Genomic DNA, 21,184 nt, shown 5'->3' with positions numbered 1-21,184 from the left:
GGAAATCAAGTCATTCACGTTAAAGAGGCCCGAAATTGGTGAAAAATACAAGATCACATAGTTCTCGCCATCTGATTGGCTCAGAACTTCATACATGGCCTGAGGGCCATAAATTAACCGTACATATCAAATTTCAGCCCTCGGATCACTATGGAAGTACCCCAACTGACAGGTTAGCCCATAAACCGTTGATTTTGGGCCCGCCTGATATCTGGAACTGTCTCAACTTTGGTCTCGGCGGTTTAAATAAGATGAGGAAATAAATGGATGGATCGGATCTTGCATATACATTACAGTGGGCCCCGTATATACAGCGTGTGTACATGAGGTACACACGTGCCAAGCCGCACCGAACCACGTAAGGCGGGTCAGCGCTGCTGACCCGCGTCTTCTTCTCAAAAACGGCAACTGCCGTTTCACGCTGGTGTAACGGACGGACGCTGTCCGTTTTTGCGGACGCTAGTGGGCCCCACATAGTGTACGTACGGATAATCCAATCCGTCCATCGTGTAGAGGGCCACGAATTCATCGAACCTATGCTAACTGTTTGTACCCATGCAAGCATACGTGCGCAATACAGAGGCCATAAGTGGACTGCCCAGCAACGTTCAAATTGATGTTTGAATGATTTCTTCTCTGATTCTGAGCCAATGGACATGAAAAACCATCCGTTTCTTACTGAAATTTCATCCTGAATCTAATGGACGGGATGGATTTCCCTGAAAATACCTCTGTGGGGCCCACCGATCACGTCAGCGCGGGACGTGCGAAAGGCTACGCACGTCTGCGAAATCTGATCTTCCAGGCAGTTGTGGCCCACCATCTTTGATCATATGGCAAATCTGAACCATCCATCGTGTAGGCCAGCCAAAATACTTCCAAGAGACATTGATTTTACAAAAATAATGCAAGGAACGCGAGAGTTATGAAGCCCCGAACTTAGCTGCGAAAAGGCTTTCGTTGCGCATGCGATAGCTTCCCAAATCCGATTTTCGCCACTCCAAAAGCTATAAAAAGAGTTCCAAACGTGGAGAAGAGGGTATGCTTGAACAGGGGACGCCAGATAGAGAAAGAGAGGCGGAGAGAGAAGTGTTTGGAATTTTTATGTATTTTTTCTTTATTTTTCTTCTTTTTCCTATGATTATGTTGGGCTAGGAGGTGAAGCTTGTGGCTTGATGGGAGCTTCTACAGGTTTGATTTGAACTGAACTAATTGACTCTGTTTTGATTTAAGAAATTCTTTTAGTCATTAATGGTTTGTTGTGATTTAAATTACAGTAGATCTGTGATGGCTTGAATAATTCCTTTCCTTTTATTTTGATGTTCGGAAACCCTGTTGTTCGCCATCGTCTCATAGACATGGTTGGATGATGGAATCCTTCCTAACAGTCATACATCTTTTAGTTGGTTATGGATTGGTCTAAGTTCTGTTGTTTACCTTGTCTCTTAGGCATGGATTTGTGATGGAATCATACCTAATTCTTATACCTTTCATCTCTTGAAAACTATATCGAGTAAGTTCAGTATAATATCCATGAAGCAGGCATAAGTTCAGTATAATATCCATGAAGCAGGCATAAGATCTCCCTGATCTCTACAAGTGGATCCTCTGAATCACTAGTTCCCTTTCTCTGAATTCTTTACGTTTAGATTCATATTTCACCATTATTCCTCAAATCACAATTGGTTTAGATTTCATCTTAGCCTAGTTCTAGATTTGGTTATTTTTAGATAACGTACAGGTTTCAGTCCCTGTGGATTCGACCTTGGTCTTACCGAGTTTATTACTACATCACAACCCTGTACTTGGGGTGTGAACAAGTTTTTGACGCCGTTGCCGGGGATTGACGGCTACGTTTCCTGAAGTTAACTGGTTTTAGAATTAGTTTAAGATTAGGACTTTTCTGATTTTTTTGGATCTATTTTTAGAATTTTCTAATTCCAGGTTTTTCTTTAATTTTTAGAAATTTCCTATTTAAATTACTTTCTATTTTTAGATAGTTTTCTTTTTTTTTTTAGAAACTAACCCAACTTTCTTATTTTGTAGGATTCTGAGATAGGTTTCTAAATTGGTAATTTCTCTCTTCCTTACTATTTCTAGATTAGGATTCCTTTTTAGTAAGTTTCTAATTCTAACTCTTTTAGAATCTAATTTTGTTTCCTATTTTATTTTTAGAAATTTTTTTTAAGACTTTCTGTTTAGAAACTAACTTTCCTGTTTTGTAGGCTTATTAGAAATTTCTAATTCGGTACGCTCTTTCTAAGTTTCTACTTTCTAATTTAGGAATTTCTCCTTGTTTCTTTTTATTTCTATATTTCTCTTCTTAAGAATTTTATAGGCTTACTATTCTTAGAAACTAACTTGTTTTGTTCTATTTTGCAGGTTTCAATTTAGGGACTCCAATTTGGTAACTTCCTTCCAACCCTCTTTCTCTTTTAGATTTTTTATTTCCCTTCTTAGGATTAGGTTTAGAATTTGATTGAGGGCGGCGAGTATTTCATGCCCAAGTGGGCTCGTGACAACACTCGACGTCTCTTGACTGAAGAAGGATTAGTTGAGGGGTTAACTGTCCATCGTAGGACTAGACACCGCTCGAAATCCCCTGAGTTAATTGAGGATATGGCTAGAAATCAACCTCTTATACCCCAACATAGGGTAGAAGATCTCCAGGATGAGAATGAGGTGCATCAAGCACCCCCACCTCGTACCTTACGAGATTACTTACAACCGACGGGGGTGAGTACGCCCTCATGCATGGTTTTTCCTGAGAATGCAGGACACATGGATATCAAGCAAGGGGTGATCCAACTCCTCCCTAAATTTCATGGGCTTGAGTTAGAGAATCCTTACTTACATTTAAAAGAATTTGACGAGATCATAGCTACCTTATACTTTCTTAACGTGTCTGATGACACGGTCAGGTTGAAACTATATGCCTGTAACGACCTTGGAAATTTTTGTGCTAATCTTTCCTTAAGTAGTTGTTTTTGGGGTAATTAGCGCTTTACTTGATTGCTTGTGAAATTCGCATCAATCACTTTAAATTGTATCTGCATGGCTCTAAACGTGCAGATTAGTGAGCGCTACGTTACTCGAAATCCGGGATCCATCGCTAAATCCAGGTGTTCTGGGGAATTTTTGGAAGATGTGGATCGGACCTAGACCGCGCATCGAAAGTCCGATGGCGATGATCTTAGGTATATTGCGGTCACCGAGTTGGGCTTGATCTTCACCTCAAAAATCAAGTCGATCGGATTTCTCGGTCGATTTGATTGAGTTCGGAGTGAAGAGTGTGAGAACGGTTGGAATTTAATAAGCTTTTATGAAATTGAGTCGTAGCTTGCGCGACGATTTTAAGCTATCCGACCGTTGGATTCGACCCAATTTCACCCTCGATCGGGATGGTTGGCCCAGGCATATCCTAGTGCTTGTGGACATGATAGATTTTGTGACCGTTGAATTGAGTGTGGTCCGCCACGGCTATCTGAAGAGCCGATCAGAGCGAAAACTCAGCTGACCTAGATCCATGGTCGGTGAGCTTAAGTCCGACCTTTCGTGGTTATAGGCCCACCGGAAGTGCTTCGTTGGATCGAGAAAGGCGTACTTTGGTTATTACCTAAGTATACCTTGACCCCTAGGGTTATTTCCATCATTTTAAGGCCTATATATAGTCCTTAAACCCTAGCTCTCATTTCCATACGAATTTTCTCTAACCCTAGCTTGGAGAGAGTGGAAAAGAGAGAGTTAGTGAGAGAGATTGGTTGGTGAATCATCTTGATTCTTCCTTGTTCTTCTTCACCTTTGAACCTTTGCTTTGAATCGTTCCTCTGACGATTATGAGTTCTTTTTGGGGTAAGTTAACCTAACCCTAACTGTGTTAGAGCTTAGATTAGACTTGGTGTTGTTGTATCTCATTTCTATCCTTATTTTAGGGTATTCTTGCGCCGTTGACGAAGACAACTGTCTAAATCAGTTCGGCTATTCTTTCCTCGCTTAAGGTGCGGACTTTAAGTGTATAGGTTATGGTTTTCAAGGCTTTCAATCCCAATTAGTGATTTATTCTTGTTATGGATGAGATTTCACATGTCAAATGTTATGTTTACATTGCTTTCGATATGCATGTGCTATATTGAGATTTGTGTATTCTAAGTGTATTTATAAAGTACCGTATACGTATAAAATACGCACTTATGTTTGCCATGATTATTGGTCATGTATGTATGCTAGATGCATGTATGACAACTCCTTGATAAAAGGAATTGTCTAAGTGCATGTATTTCAACATGCGTCATGTATGTTGTTCCATGTTTGCTAAGTGTTTGTAGAAATGCATGAATGACCTAAGTGTAACTGATTACACTAAATGCAGGCGTTGAGAAGTGATTCTCAATACTTCTATGGATGCGCATGATTTCCCTTATGCATTTACATTCCAAGTTATTTAAATTCAAGCATCTCCTATGCTTACATTTATGTTAAGTTGATATTATTCTGATGTGTATGTAACATGATTTGAGTTATTGTTCCATTACTGTTTTACATTCCATATGAATATCTGTAGTAGTGTAGGATATTTGGGACTATGCCTTAGTCCAGGAAATCGGTAATTGACCCTATATTCGTGGTTGAGATTGCTTTCGCCACGTAGGACGTATTAGACGAACCCGAGCCGTATTAGAGTTGGCGGCAGTGGTTTGGCCACGCGGAGTGTTTGCGCACTCCATGTCGTTCAATTCAACGTGAGCTCGTGCTAGTCGAGTTCGTCAAATAACCCGATTGTCCGATGTATGTTAACCATGTATGGACGCTACTGCTTGAATCTAGGGTACCGAACTTACCAGTGAAATCCTATTAACTATGGTACTTGATCCGCTAAGACTCATGAGCCGGACATGGTGGTATGGGACACCGTGGTCGAGTGTCGGCCTACGCGGGGTGACGAGCCTCCCATAGTGACCAGTGAGCAACTAAACTCGTGAGCCGATTATGGTGGTATGGGACACTATATTCGTCGTTGTCGGCCTACATTGATTGGTGACGAGCCCTTTGTAGTGACCTCGAGCATACCTGGATACCGCAAGGAGGTGACGAGCCGATCTGTGGTAGTAAGGGCATGAAAGGCGTGCATTGATTGGTGACGAGCCCTTTGCTACGACCTCAACTATATGATCGTATGAGATGTCTAGGATTGACGACCCTAGTATGGATCACTGTTTTGGATGGAGATATGAGGAAGGTATCTTAGCTTCCCAATCCTGATGTATGAATTGGACTAATAACAACTTGGTAATCATATCCATGCACCGCATTTGCATGTGCTTTGTAGATGTGGCGCACTTTGAGGCGATGTCATGCGTAACGTAAGATGAAGACGCCGAGGGTGTACGCGTGAGGGCACGCATCATATTGCATTCATACTGCATTAACAAGAGTACTTAGGATTTATTTAATTGTCTGCTTTATCATTCTTGTTTGATTGAGCGATAGCATGTTAACCGAGTGCCTTATTGTTCCACCGAGTTGATCACTCACTCCCACGTTTCGGGCGGTGTTTCACACCCACCGGACTACATCTTAGGCCACGATGTTGCGAGATGTGGATGCGACGTCGAGGCAGAGCGGGAGCTGGATGACGACAGAGCCTTCTCTTATATGCAGTTTTGAGACGGGTTCTAGCGAGCCTCGTGCTGGCGCGGATCTATGGGATTACTATTTTGGGAACGAAATGATGTAACTTGTACTTATAAATTTTGATAAATAACACTTTTACACGATCCGGTTGTATATGTAATTCGGGACTTACACTTGTACACATATTTTACTATAAGTCTTCCGCTTGCTTTATTCACTTATCCATGAATCATATCTGCGTTTTGGCTTAATCTATCCCATGTTTATGCACTAATACAGTCAACATACATCTCTCATTAATTATGTTGCATAAGTGATGTTTTGGAACTCGGGAGCTGAGTTATGCTCGACCCCCGAATTTCAGGGCGTTACAAGTTGGTATCAAAGCATGATTTGGATTAAACCGGACCTGGGTTATGGTCACACACCGCACGTTGTCACCACTATAGTGTAATTGGGTGCGGGTCTATCATCGCTTTGTGTTTGTGCTCCGTAGTTTCTATCGGCGAAAGTTTCCTGAAAACCTTTACCGAGTCGAGTCTGTACCCTTACCTGATCACACACAGCGACCCGAAACCTGTTCTAGACCCTCTATTAATGAGTGTAGATGGTCTACCTTCCCATTATTCAGTTTTAAACCTTCCAGAAATCGCTGTTTGCATCAGATTTCTGTCAGAATGACCCGATAAGCTTCAAATTACACAAGGGGCCAATCGGGGCATTTTCTGTGGGACCCAGGGGGGAACCACATCATTTGGACCAAGGAGGACCAGGAGGACCTCGCCAAATCGGCGAGGCATCGCCGATATGTCCAGAGACCGGCGATGTCATCGCCGGTTCGGCGAGGGATCGCCTCGCCGGTCGGCGGGCCGACGCGGGCCGATCGTCCATGAGGCTTGTGTGGCCCACCCCTCCACGGTTTTCATTTTAAAACCCTTCCTTTCATCTATTTCCTTCACAAAACCCTCTTCCAAGCTCTCCTTTTCTTCAACAACCTCTCCAAACTCTCTCAAATCTCTCCCAAATCTTCATCTTCCTTCCATTTTCGTGCAAACCCATCACCCCATTCTCAAATCTTCCATTCCATTGCTGATTTCTCCATCTTTCCCTCTCATTTGAGCCCTTTCATTCCCTTTTTGGCTCATAGTGGTGTGGAAGCTTCACCATCTTCCTATTTCTCTCTTTCTCTCATTTCTCATGGCCCTCTTTGAGATTGTGACGGCCATCTTTTCCATTTCTTCCCTTCTTTCCTTGATGGGGAAGAAGAGAGCGCCGGTGGATGAAGCCGGGCCGAGCCGCGCTACCCGTGCACGGAGGCCGAGAGGTGCCGCCGCGAGCACGTCCGCCACGCGCGAGTTTCAGACGAAGCGGGACCTCGATCCTCGAGCTCCTGTCCGTAGGACCGTGTTGGCGGAATTGTCGCATGGAGTCTATGAGGGGCGTAGAGTCCTTTTTGAGGCTCATGTTGATCCGCGGCTCTTTGGTGAGTTCTTTTTGTTGGAGCGCCTAGAAGGGGCTGGTTGGGGTCCCTTGTTCGAAGGCGAGTATCGCGCGAATGCTAGCACTGTTCGGGCCTTCTATGCCAACATTCTGGAGCCTTCGCTGGATCCTCTGCAGTTCAAGATTTCCTGTGGTAGCGGTCGAGTTGGAATTGTCAATGTTGCTTTGATATCCCGACTCTTGAAGGTGCCACTTGGGGAAGTGCATGCCAGCGAGAAGAATGTGGACAGTGTGCGCGAGAGGGATCGTCGCACCCGATCCTTGTGTGGTCGTCTGGTCGAATGGCAGCCGAATAAGAGTCTTTTGGCTTCTCACATGACGGACGACTTCCGTTTGCTTCACCACATCTTTACGTTCAATGTGTATCCCAGGTGGAGCAACCGCAGCGAGTGTACGCGCCTGATGGTAGATTTTCTATATCAGGTGGGGCAGGATGCGAAGTTGTGTGTGCCGACGTACGTCCTGCGCCAGATTATTCTCATCGCTCGTTCGAGTAGACGGACCGAGTCTCTTCCCTTTGGCCGCCTCATTTGCAAGATTGCACATGAGTTTGGCTATAGGCTTGGAGCTGAGAAACCGGTCCCTGTTCGTCATCTCAACTTGAGGACCCTTAAGCTGATGGAGGTTGGTTCTGGTCGGCTTGCCTCTGAGGGTGAGGCCGGGTCTGAGAGTGATGATGAGAGTTATGCTGAAGGTGGTGCGGAGTCTGAGGAAGAAGCAGAGCAAGACGAGGAAGAGATTGAGGCACAGGATTCGAGTGATCGCTCTCCTCCTGTGGTGCCAGAGCAGGGCGCAGAGCAGGTTGCCAGAGATGCCCGTCTTACACGGCTTGAAGAAGGGCAAGCTACTTTACGCCAGGAGATGGTTGATCTTCGAGGCTTGGTTAAGCACAAGTTCAAGAAGATGTCCCGGACTTTGAAGTCTATCCTGTGTTGCTTGCAGGATAAGGGTGCTCCGCCTCCATCTCCTGATTTCGACGAGTAGCATCGTCGTGGCCTTCTTTGCTTTGTTTGGTGTTTCTTTCTGTGTGTGGCCATTGTTGGCTTGTAGTTGGAGTTGTTGTAGTGTGGTAGCTGTTAGTGGTGGTAGTTGTTGTGGTTGTTTGAAGTGTTAGATGTTGTTATTTTCATGCTTTCCTAGTCGTGATTCATGTATTGCTGCACTACTTGTATTGCGACGATTTTGATTAATGGAATGCATGTGGTTTGTTTTGGTGTTGTGCTGTGTTGTTGTTGTGTGGATGGATTATGTGACTTAGAATCTGACAGGTTGCATCCTTTGATTTAATGTAGGGATGCCTCCTAAGGGTTCGAAGGCTTCGGCCCGTCTTTCGTTGAGTCGCTTGTTGGGGTTCCTCCCTTGAGCGATAGCCGCACGAACCCCAGCTTGGGCCCGGATAGTGGGTGTTGGGTCGACACCTATGGCTCCTCCGGTCACACCTCGGTTCCTGAGCCGAGCCATGCACCTTCTTACGCTTCACTGTTGATAGGTTTGGCGAGATGATGTTGTTGATCGGCGCGATTTGCGGCGATCGGCGGCGGCGAGCGGCGGCGAGTTCCTCTCCTCCATGGTGGCATCTTTGCTCAGTCGATAGGGAGACTCCAACTGTTTCACCTATGCCTCCATGCAGGAGTGCCGGTGCCGTGTTAGTGCGGCGGCACATTCGAGCGATTCCGGCGCTTGAGACCTCCTACTTTTGCGGGTTCTCATGGACGAGGAGGCCGAGTATTGGATTGACCGCATCTCTAAGATCTTGAGGCGTTACACTGCTCTGAGGTCGAGCAAGTTGAGCTTGCCACCTTCATGTTTGAGAAGGAGGCCGGTTTGTGGTGGGACAGTGTGCTTCGCATTGTCGAGGAGGACTTCGTGTGGTCGTGGCGGGCGTTTGAGGCGCGTTTCCACGAGAAGTATTTCCGGTTAGTACTGACATGAGAAGGAGAGTGAGTTCCTTCGCCTCCGCCAGGAGGGTTGTCGATTACGGAGTATGAGAACCGGTTTCTTGAGTTGGGGCGGTATGTTCCTTTGATCTGGGTGATCGGCCGATGAGGATGCGGCGTTTTACGAGGCTGCGACACGAGATCCGATCGAAGATTTGCTGTGGCAGCATTTCTTCATATGCGGAGCTAGTGAGCATGTCCTTGCGAGCGAAGCAGAGAGAGAGCGTCCCGCATGCGAGCACCGATGCCTCCTAGGCCGAGACCGGCTTTCACGGTGCACCTTTCCTTGGCAAGAGGCCGCGTGTTGATTCTCCTCCTTGGCGTTCGGCGCCGCCCGCTCAGCAGATGAGAGCGGATTGAGATGTTCTTATTGTGGGAAGGTTGGGCACTTGGACCGTTTTTGCTTTTCGCGTATGCGGGGCAGTGGTTTCTCCACCGGAGAGGGTTAGCCGTCCGATGCCTCCGGTTATTTCTCCTCCTCCTCTTGATCGGCGCGCTCATCCATCCTTGAGACTGCAGTTCTGGTTTCGAGGCCACCTCGGGGCCCATGGTTCCTCGCGAATCGTCGGCGCGAGCTCGTGTTCATGCGCTTTGTGAAGCGCCTATGTCGACTTGGTGCCGAGGTCCTTTGAGGTGACGCGCATATGGAAGGTATTCCCGTTTCTGTGTTAGGATACAGGGTCCACTACTTCTCTTATTTCTTATGCGGCGATTAGGCGTTTGGGTTTGAGATCTGTTCCTATGCAAGGTGTGCGCTTACTACCGCTACGGGGATGTCCTCTGCCTTGGGCAAGCGTTGTATGGATTGTTTGGTCGATCCTGGGAAGTGGATCGATCCGTGTTGATTTGTTAGTCGCACCGCTTTATCACTACGATGTTATTATGGGTATGGATTGGCTCACGAGGATGCGGGCTGAGATTGATTGTGAAGCTAGATCAGTGACGATCCCTGAGGGCGAGATTGTTACTTTCCTAGTTCAGGTCAGCTACCCTATTCGTATTGATTTTTATTCTTCTCTGTTGGAGAGTTCGGCCGAGTCGGCGTTGGTTAATCGCCGGTAGTTCGGGAGTTTGAAGATGTGTTTGAGTCGATTCTGGATTACCTCCTCGGCGTGAGATTGATTTTGCTATCGATCTTATGCAGTGCGGCGCCCATTTCTTTACCCACCTATCGGATGCCTCGAGTGAAATGGAGGAGTTGAGGAAGCGGATAGATGGCTTGCTTAAATTGGGTTTTATTCGGCCCAATGTGTCTCCTTGGGGAGCGCTGTTTTGTTTGTGAAGAAGAAGGATGGTTCCTTGCGATTGTGTATTGATTATCGCGAGTTGAATTATAGCTGTGAAGAATAAGTACCCCTTGCCCGGGATTGATGATCTGTTTGATCGGTTGAAGGGGGCACGGTACTTTTCGAAGGTTGATCTGCGATCGGGTATCATCGATTGCGCGTCGAGGATGGGGGCGTGCGAAGACCGCTTCAGGACCGGCCGGTCATTATGAGTTCCTTGTGATGTCGTTGGTCTCGCGCCGGCCGTGTTCATGGATCGAATGAACAGGTGTTTCGGCCTTTCCTGTTTTGATTCGTCATTGTATTTATTGATGACATCTTGATTTATTCGGCGAGCCGGGCGAGCACGAGGAGCACTTAAGAGCGGTTTTGGGTACTCTTAGGAGCATCAGCTTTTCGCACAATTCAAGAAATGCGATTTCCGGAAAGAGGAAGTCAAGTTCTGGGACATGTGGTGTCCAAGGAAGGTATAGCCGTCGACCTTGCCAAGGTAGGTGCAGTGCAGGCAGCCTGGTTCAGTTTCTGAGGTGAGGAGTTTTCTTGGCCTTGCCAGGATATTATCGACGCTTTATTCGGGACTTCTCGAAGATTGCCGGACCGTTATCACGGTGACACGGAAGGATTTGAAGTTTGCTTGGAGTGAGCAGGCGGAGTTAGCTTTTCGGGAGCTGAGGACAAGTGGACGTCCGCCCCTGTGCTAGTATTGCGAGCAAGGGGTTAAGTATATTATTTATACTGACGCCTCTCGCTGTCTGGGTTGTGTCCTTATGCGGAAGGACAGGGTGATTACTTATGCTTCGCGTCAATTAAGGAAACACGAAGAGAATTACCCTACGCACGACATGGAAGCAGCTTTCATCTTCGCATTAAAAGCTTTGGAGACATTACCTTTATGGTGAGGAGTTCGAGCTCTTTTGCGACCACAAGAGCCTTAAGTATATTTTCACGCAGCGTGATTTGAATATGAGGCAGCGCAGATGGATGGAAACATTGAAGGACTTCAAGTTCGATGTTTCTTACCATCCTGGTAAGGCGAACCTTGTGGCGGATGCGTTGAGTCGCAAGAAGGCTTTGGAGTTTGCGGCTCCGCTGATGATAGCAGAGTGGGAGATGTTGGAGTTCGTGCGCGATTTTGAGCAGAAGCTTACGGTGGTTGAGCCGTATGAGGTTATCGCACACATTCGTGTACAGCCCGTTATCGACGAGAGGATCGTTGCAGCTCAGGTAGATGATGAGCTCTTGGTGAAGATGAGGCAGCGGGTTGGTACAGATGGGAACTCAGACGGGGGGGGTCTTTCAGTTGGGGGCCTACGTATTCGTGGCGGGTTATGTGTTCCAGACATCGTTGACTTGAGGCGGGAGGTTCTCGAGTTCGCCCATAGTTCTAAGCTTGCGATGCATCCAGTAGCACGAAGATGTATCAGGATATGAGGAGATCATATTGGTGGGATAATATGAAGGTCCAGATTGCTGAATTTGTTTCTCGTTGTCTCACGTGCCAGCAGGTCAAGGCAGAGCATCGCCGACCTCTGGGTTGCTGCAACCCATGCCCATAGCAGAATGGAAGTTTCATCTCTATGGATTTTATTTCCGGGTTGCCGAGGACGAGAAAGGGATTTGACTCTATTTGGGTGATCGTCGATCGATTAACGAAGTCGGCGCATTTCTTACCGATCAGTGTCACTTACTCCGCAGACGAGTTGGCTAGGTTGTATATCAAGGAGATAGTGCGTCTGCATGGAGTTCCCCTGGAGATTGTGTCTGATAGAGACACGCGTTTTACATCTATCTTCTGGACTCGTATCCAGGAAGCAATGGGTGTGAAACTGAAGTTCAGCACCGTGTTTCATCCGCAAGCAGATGGGGAGACGGAGCGCGTGAATCAAGTCTGGAAGATATGTTGCGAGCTTGTGTTTTGGATTTCAAAGACGGTTGGGATGATTTCTTCAGTATGCCGAGTTCGCGTATAATAATAGTTTCAGGCGAGTATCGGTATGGCTCCCTTCGAGGCGTTGTATGGTCGCCGTGCGAGCACCACATTGTTGGGCGAGTGGTGAGCGTAGTTTGCTTGGCCCGAAGTTGGTGCAGGTGACTTGAGAGAAGGTTGACATCATTCGACGTCGACTTCTAGCAGCGCAGAGCAGAGAAGAGTTATGCCGATACGAGGCGTCGACCGCTTGAGTTCGTAGTGGGAGATCATGTTTTTCAAGGTCTCTCCTATGAAGGGAGTTTTGCGGTTCGGTAAGAAGGAAAGATGCCGAGATTTTTTGGTCCATTTCAAGTTCTGGATCGAGTGGGAGCGGTAGCTTACCGCCTTGCTTTGCCCACACCTCTTGCGGGCGTGCATAACGTATTTCATATCTCTATGCTGAAGATGTACGTTCTTGATCCTTCGCATATTATCAGTTGGGAGCAAGTGCAGTTAAGTGAGGATCTTATGTACTGTAACCGACACGTATTCTGGATAGAAAGGAGCAGGTACTGCGGAGCAAGGTTATCCCTCTCGTGAAGGTGTTATGGTCGCATCATGGCGTAGAAGAGGCTACTTGGGAATCTAGCTGAGGTCAGGAAGACCTACCCTCTGATCCTCGAGGCTTATATGAAGGTATGAATTTCGAGGACGAAATTTTCTTTAAGGGGGTAGATTGTAACGACCTTGGAAATTTTTGTGCTAATCTTTCCTTAAGTAGTTGTTTTGGGGTAATTGCGCTTTACTTGATTGCTTGTGAAATTCGCATCAATCACTTTAAATTGTATCCGCATGGCTCTAAACGTGTAGATTAGTGGGCGCTACGTTCTGAAACTGGGATCCATCGCTAAATCCGGTTGTTCTGGGGAATTTTTGATTGGATCGGACCTGGACCGCGTCGAAAGTCCGATGGCGATGATCTTAGTTTGCGGTCACCGAGTTGGGCTTGATCTTCACCTCAAAAATCAAGTCGATCGGATTTCTCGGTCGATTTGATTGAGTTCGGAGTGAAGAGTGTGAAACGGTTGGAATTTAATAAGCTTTTATGAAATTGAGTCGTTTGCGCGACGATTTTAAGCTATCTGGCCGTTGGATTTCGACCCAATTTCACCCTCGAATCAGGATAGTTGGCCCCGGCATATCCTAGTGCTTGTGGACCGGATCGATCTGTGGCCGTTGAATTGAGTGTGGTCCCCCACGGCTGATCTGCAAAAACTCGGCGACCTAGATCCATGGTCGGTGAGCTTAAGTCCGCCTTTCGTGGTTATAGGCCCACCGGTGCTTCGTTGGATCGAGAAAGGCGTCTTTGGTTATAACCTAAGTATACCTTGACCCGGGTTATTTCCATCATTTTAAGGCCTATATATAGTCCTTAAACCCTCTCTTTTCCATACGAATTTTCTCTAACCCTAGCTTGGAGAGAGGTGGAAAAGAGAGAGTTAGTGAGAGAAATTGGTTGGTGAATCATCTTGATTCTTCCTTGTTCTTCTTCACCTTTGAATCTTCACTTTGAATCGTCCTCTGACGATTCTGAGTTCTTTTGGGGTAAGTTAACCTAACCCTAACCCGTGTTAGAGCTTAGATTAGACTTGGTGTTGTTGTATCTCATTTCTATCCTTATTTTAGGGTATTCTTGCGCCGTTGACGACGACTCGTCTAAATCAGTTCGGCGTTTCTTTCTTTGCTTAAGGTGCGGACTTTAAGTGTATAGGTTATGGTTTTCAAGGCTTTCAATCCCGTTAGTGATTTATTCTTGTTATGGATGAGATTTCACATGTCAAATGTTATGTTTACATTGCTTTCGATATGCATGTGCTATATTGAGATTTGTGTATTCTAAGTGTATTTATAAAGTACCGTATACGTATAAAATACGCACTTATGTTTGCCATGATTATTGGTCATGTATGTATGCTAGATGCATGTATGACAACTCCTTGATAAAAGGAATTGTCTAAGTGCATGTATTTCAACATGCGTCATGTATGTTGTTCCATGTTTGCTAAGTGTTTGTAGAAATGCATGAATGACCTAAGTGTAACTGATTACACTAAATGCGGGCGTTGAGAAGTGATTCTCAATACTTCTATGGATGCGCATGATTTCCCTTATGCATTTACATTCCAAGTTATTTAAATTCAAGCATCTCCTATGCTTACATTTATGTTAAGTTGATATTATTCGATGTGTATGTAACATGATTTGAGTTATTGTTCCATTATTGTTTTACATTCCATATGAATATCTGTAGTAGTGTAGGATATTTGGGACTATGCCTTAGTCCAGGAAATCGGTAATTGACCCTATATTCGTGGTTGAGATTGCTTTCGCCACGTAGACGTATTAGACGAACCCGAGCCGTATTAGAGTTGGCGGCGGTGGTTTGGCCACGCGGAGTGTTTGCGCACTCTATGTCGTTCAATTCAACGTGCGCTCGTGCTAGTCGAGTTCGCCAAGTAACCCGATTGTCCGATGTATGTTCACCATGTATGGACGCTACGCTTGAATCTAGGGTACCGAACTTACCAGTGAAATCCTAATAACCATGGTACCGATCCGCTAAGACTCATGAGCCGGACATGGTGGTATGGGACACCGTGGTCGAGCGTCGGCCTACGCTGGGGACGAGCCTCCCCGTAGTGACCGGTGAGCAACTAAACTCGTGAGCCGATTATGGTGGTATGGGACACTATATTCGTGCTGTCGGCCTACATTGATTGGTGACGAGCCCTTTGTAGTGACCTCGAGCATACCCGGATACCGCAAGGAGGTGACGAGCCGATCTGTGGTAGTAAGGGCATGAAAGGCGTGCATTGATTGGTGGCGAGCCCTTTGCTACGACCTCAACTATATGATCGTATGAGATGTCTAGGATTGACGACCTTAGTATGGATCACTGTTTGGATGATGATATGAGGAAGGTATCTTAGCTTCCCAATCCTGATGTATGAATTGGACTAATAACAACTTGGTAATCATATCCATGCACCGCATTTGCATGTGCTTTGTAGATGTGGCGCACTTTGAGGCGATGTCATGCGTAACGTAAGATGAAGACGCGAGGGTGTACGCGTGAGGGCACGCATCATATTGCATTCATACTGCATTAACAAGAGTACTTAGGATTTATTTAATTGTCTCGCTTTATCATTCTTGTTTGATTGAGCGATAGCATGTTAACCGATTGCCTTATTGTTCCACCGAGTTGATCACTCACTCCCACGTTTAGGGGCGGTGTTTCACACCCACCGGACTCTGTCTTAGGCCCTGATGTTGCAGATGTGGATCCGACGTCTGGGAGCGGGAGCTGGATGACGACGAGGCCGCCTTCTCCTATATGCGGTTTTCAGACGGGTTCTAGCGAGCCTCGATCGATGCGCGGGATCTATGGGATTACTATTTTGGGAACCGAAATGATGTAACTTGTACTTATAAATTTTGATAAATAACACTTTTACACGATCTGGTTGTATATGTAATTCAAGGACTTACACTTGTACACATATTTTACTATAAGTCTTCCGCTTGCTTTATTCACATATCCCTGAATCATATCTGCGTTTTGGCTTAATCTATCCCATGTTTATGTGCTAATACAGTCAACATACATCATTCATTAATTATGTTGCATAAGTGATGTTTTGGAACTCGGGAGCTGAGTTATGCTCGACCCCGAATTTCAGGGCACTCTTTCCCTTTTCTTTGAAAGAGAAAGCCAAGACGTGGTTACATTCACTACGTCCTCGATCAATTGGCAGATGGAATGACATGACAAGGGAGTTCATTAAGAAGTTTTTCCCATACCATAAGACGAACACCCTAAGAAAGTCGATCATGAACTTCGCCCAAAGGGAAGATGAAACATTCTTCCAATGTTGGGAGCGGTTCAAGGATCTTGTCAGTTCATGCCCACAACATGGTTTTGAAACGTGGCGCATCACGAACTTTTTCTATGATGGACTGACATCTCCCATGCGCCAATTAGTCGAGACGATGTGTAATGGGGAGTTTATGAATAAAGGAGTCGATGAAGTGTGGGATTACTTTGATAAACTTGCTGAGAACACACAAACATGGGACATCTCCCCTAGACCTAGTACTACGTCTAGGCCGACTCATTCCAAGGAAAGGGGTGGAATGTATCTCCTGAGAGAAGACGATAATATTAATGCTAAGGTAGCTAATCTCACTAGGAAACTCGAGGCCATGGAATTTAAGAAGGATAAGGCTAAGGAAATTGTTTGTAGCATTTGTGGTTGCAACATTCATACTACTGAAAACTGTCCAACTATCTCCGCCTTTCAAGAGGTATTAAATGAGCAATCCAATGCTGTAAGTAATTACCAAAGACCTTTCAGTGGGCCCACCTCTAACACATACAATCCTGGCTGGAGAAACCAAACTTCAGTTGGAGGAATGGACAAACCGCTACACCTCAAGGTTACATAAATCAAAATCCAACTCAAGAGAAACCTCAAGAGGATTCGGTTCTGAAACATTTTCAAAAGCAAGAGCTTTTCAATCAGGGTATGCTACAGGCCTTCCAAGACCTAACAAAAGCAATACAAGGACTTAAGGCTGAACATACGATTGGGAACAAGGGGAGCTTCCCAGCTCAATCTCTTCCTAATCCTAAACCGCAATATGAAGTTAGCGACCCAAGCTCTTCAAATCAGATGGAGCAAGCTAAATCCATCACCACTCTTAGGAGTGGAAAGATCATTGACAAAACCATTCCGGTTAGGGCTGAAAAGCCTAAGGACCCGGAAGTGGATAAAGAAGATGGATCTAGCCATGCCCCACCAGAATTAGAACCGGAACCTCAAGGAAAGCCGGTTGCTCCATTTCCCCAACGGTTGGTTGCACTAAAATCGCTCTCTAACTCTCAGGATATTCTAGAGGTGTTGAAACAAGTGAAGGTCAACATTCCACTACTTGATGCCATGAAACAAATACCTTCATATGCCAAATTCCTGAAAGACTTATGTACGACCAAAAGACGGTAAAATATTCAAAAGAAAATCTTCCTGACTGAGAAAGTGAGTGCCATCCTAAAGCAAGATGTGCCGCAAAAATTCAAAGACCCCGGTAGCCCAACCATATCATGTGTAATTGGGGACCATCGAATTGATCATACACTTCTTGACTTAGGAGCGAGCGTTAATCTTATCCCCAACTCGGTATATAAACAGTTGGGCTTAGGTGAATTAAAACCCACCTTAACCACACTACAACTTGCTGATCGCTCTGTTCGTATACCAAGAGGGATAATTGAAGATGTGTTGGTCCAGGTTGATCGATTTTACTACCCAGTTGATTTCATCATCCTGGATACCGAACCCATCGGTAACACAAGCACTCAGATTCCCGTCATTCTTGGTCGCCCATTCCTTGCCACTTCAAACACAATTATCAATTGCAAGAATGGTGTCATGAGTATGTCTTTCGGGAATATGACATTAGAAATGAATATCTTTTTCAACACGGCCAGACGGATAGAGGAAGATGACGATATCTACGATATTAACATGATCGATACTTTCGTGGATGACAGGACACCCCTTACCTTATCCTCTGATCCTCTAGAGACATGCCTGGCCCACTCCCATGAGTTTGATGATGACATAATTAGGGAAACATGTGCCATGCTTGATGCTGTACCGGTACTTGAAGTTAACTGGTGGAGGCCACAATTTGAAGAGTTACCCCAAACTGATGAAGTACCTCTACCGTCTAACCTCAAGCCACCGAAGCTTGACCTAAAACCTTTGCCCTCTGATTTAAAATATGCATACTTAGGTCAAGATGAGACATACCCGGTGGTGATTTCTGCCCACCTTGAGAAAGAACAAGAGAGTATGCTCATATCTACTCTCTTGGAGCATAAGGGAGCCCTTGGATGGACAATCGCAGACCTCAAGGGAATCGACCCCTTGATTTGTACTCACCGTATATATCTTGAGGATAATGCGAAGACCGCTTGGCAACCACAACGTAGACAAAATCCAAACATGAAGGAAGTGGTTAAGGCCGAGGTTCTTAAATTATTGGATGTGGGTATCATATACCCTATATCTGATAGTCAATGGGTGAGTCCAACTCAGGTGGTTCCTAAGAAGTCCGGGATCACCATCGTAGCCAATGCCAATAATGAACTCGTGCCGACTAGAGTCACTACTGGTTGGAGGATGTGCATTGACTACAGAAAATTAAATACCGTCACGAGGAAAGACCACTTTCCTTTGCCCTTCATTGATCAGATCTTGGAAAGGTTAGCTGGTCATTCCTATTACAGTTTCCTTGACGGGTATTCGGGCTACAACCAGATAGAGATCGCCCCTGAAGATCAAGAAAAGACTACGTTTACATGTCCCTACGGCACCTTTGCTTACCGAAGGATGCCGTTTGGACTATGTAATGCTCCTGCCACCTTCCAGCGATGTATGATGAGCATATTTTCTGACATGGTGGGGCAATATTTAGAGGTCTTCATGGACGATTTCTCTGTCTTCGGTCCATCTTTCAGCGAGTGCTTGGAAAGTCTTAAATGTGTGCTGAAAAGATGTCAAGAAAAGAACTTGGTACTTAATTGGGAGAAGTGCCATTTCATGGTTCAGAAGGGAATTGTCCTTGGACACATTATTTCATCCAAAGGAATCGAGGTGGATAAGGCAAAGATCGATCTTATCTCTAACCTACCTCCACCCAAGAACATAAGGGACGTGCGATCCTTCCTAGGACACGCCGGGTTTTACAGAAGATTCATAAAGGACTTTAGTCTCATCTCTCATCCTCTATGTAATCTTCTTCAAAAGGATGCACCATACAAGTGGACTGAGCCATATCAGGAAGCTTTCACTAAGATTAAAGGCATGTTGACCAGTGCACCTATCGTACAGCCACCCGATTGGAGCATTCCTTTTAAACTTATGTGCGATGCGTTTGATTATGCGCTTGGGGCAGTTTTAGGCCAGAGAAAAGATAAGAAACCTTACATTATTCAGTAGGCAAGTAAGACTCTAAATCTTGCCCAAGTGAACTACTAGACTACGGAAAAGGAACTCTTGGCTATAGTGTTTGCTTTGGACAAATTTAAGTCCTACTTGATATGATCCAATATCATTATTTATACAGATCATGCGGTGCTCAAGTATATTCTGTCTAAGAATGATTTTAAGCCCCGCCTGATAAGATGGATCCTCATACTCCAAGAATTTGACCTAGTAATAAAAGATAAAAAGGGAGTAGATAACGTAGTGGCTGACCATCTTTCTCGCCTTAATCCCTCTGATTCCCTTGAAACAACACATATCAATGACATGTTCCCCGATGAACAATTGTTCAGTCTCCCATTCACCTTGGTTCGCTGATATTGCTATTTATCTTGCCACAGGTTCCATACCAACACATTGGACTGCGCAAGATAAGAAGAAATTTTTCACCAAGGTACATAACTTTTTCTGGGATGATCCGTATTTGTTTAAATATTGCCCAGACCAAATCCTGAGGAGATGTGTGCCAGACGATAAGCATCAAAGTATCATCTCCTTTTGTCACTCACAGGCCTGTGGTGGTCACTTTTCTGCTAAAAAGACCATGGCCAAGATTTTACAGTGTGGCTTTTACTAGGCCACTATGTTTAGGGACACTTACAAGTTTTGCAAAGCTTGTGAGCATTGTCAAAATTTGGGAGCGTTGTCCCGTCGAAATATGATGCCTTTAAATCCCATTCTTATCATCGAGGCATTTGATTGCTGGGGCATCGATTTCATGGGACCATTTCCCCAATCTTTTGGAAATATATATATTTTGCTCGCTGTAGACTATGTCACTAAGTGGGTTGAAGCGATTCCGTGTCGGAATAATGACCATCGCACGGTCATTAAATTCCTAAAAGAGAACATCCTTTCCCGATTCGGTACGCCTCGAGCTATCATTAGTGATGGGGGCTCACACTTTTATTATAAGCCATTTGAGAGTTTAATGAAGAAATATGATATCTCTCATAAGGTGAGCACCCCATATCACCCACAAACAAGTGGGAAAGTTGAGATTTCTAATAGGGAGATCAAACACATTTTGGAGAAAACGGTTAACCCTGACCGTAAGGATTGGTCATTCCGATTGACTGATGCCTTATGGGCTTACCGTACTGCATTTAAAACCCCTATTGGAATGTCTCCCTTTAGACTTGTCTATGGGAAGGCTTGCCACTTGCCTGTGGAGTTAGAACATAGAGCCTACTAGGCAATCAAAAAATTGAATTTCAATCTGGACAACGCTGGCTCGCTACGCGAACTTCAATTGAATGAACTCGAAGAAATCCGGAACGATGCATATGAGAACTCGAGAATTTATAAGGACAGAATGAACGCGTTTCATGACCAACGTATTCTACGAAAATCATTCACACCTGGTCAGAAAGTCCTTTTATATAATTATTGGTTACATCTCTTTCCAGGTAAGCTTCGATCTCATTAGACTGGCCCTTACATTGTGGTCACTGCGTATCCTCATGGGGCCGTTGAGATAAGAGATCCGGACAATGGCAAGGAGTTTAAAGTAAATGGACATCGCTTAAAGCCATTTGTCAAGAAATTTGATTCAGAGGACATGTCCATACCTCTGACTGATCCTGTTTACCAGGATTGACCTCCTAGTCTGATGGAGGTATAGGTAGGTTTCCTTTTTTCTTAGGACTAGGATAGTTTCATGTATACTATTTTAGGATAGACGGTAAACTTAGCGCTCTTGGGAGCCAACCCAGTTTTTCATTCTGTTTCATTTTCCTAGTTAGTTAGTTCAATGTTTGTGGGTAACATTGCTGCAAACCCTCACGAGACTACAACTCGTCCACTAGG

At 45.2% G+C, this 21,184-nt stretch overlaps 1 non-coding gene across 1 annotated transcript; it reads right to left on the bottom strand.

Moving 5' to 3' along the window:
* Positions 1-16,139: 16,139 nt before the first annotated feature.
* Positions 16,140-16,246, bottom strand: LOC131254590 (small nucleolar RNA R71). Its single transcript, XR_009175711.1, has one exon. It is a non-coding gene; the product is annotated as a small nucleolar RNA R71 (small nucleolar RNA).
* Between the last annotated feature and the right edge of the window lie 4,938 nt (positions 16,247-21,184).

Source organism: Magnolia sinica, chromosome 8 (assembly GCF_029962835.1).
Source record: "Magnolia sinica isolate HGM2019 chromosome 8, MsV1, whole genome shotgun sequence".
NCBI lineage: Eukaryota > Viridiplantae > Streptophyta > Magnoliopsida > Magnoliales > Magnoliaceae > Magnolia > Magnolia sinica.
The sequence above is the reverse complement of the archived record's forward strand: the minus strand, read 5'-3'. Positions and strand labels throughout refer to the sequence as shown.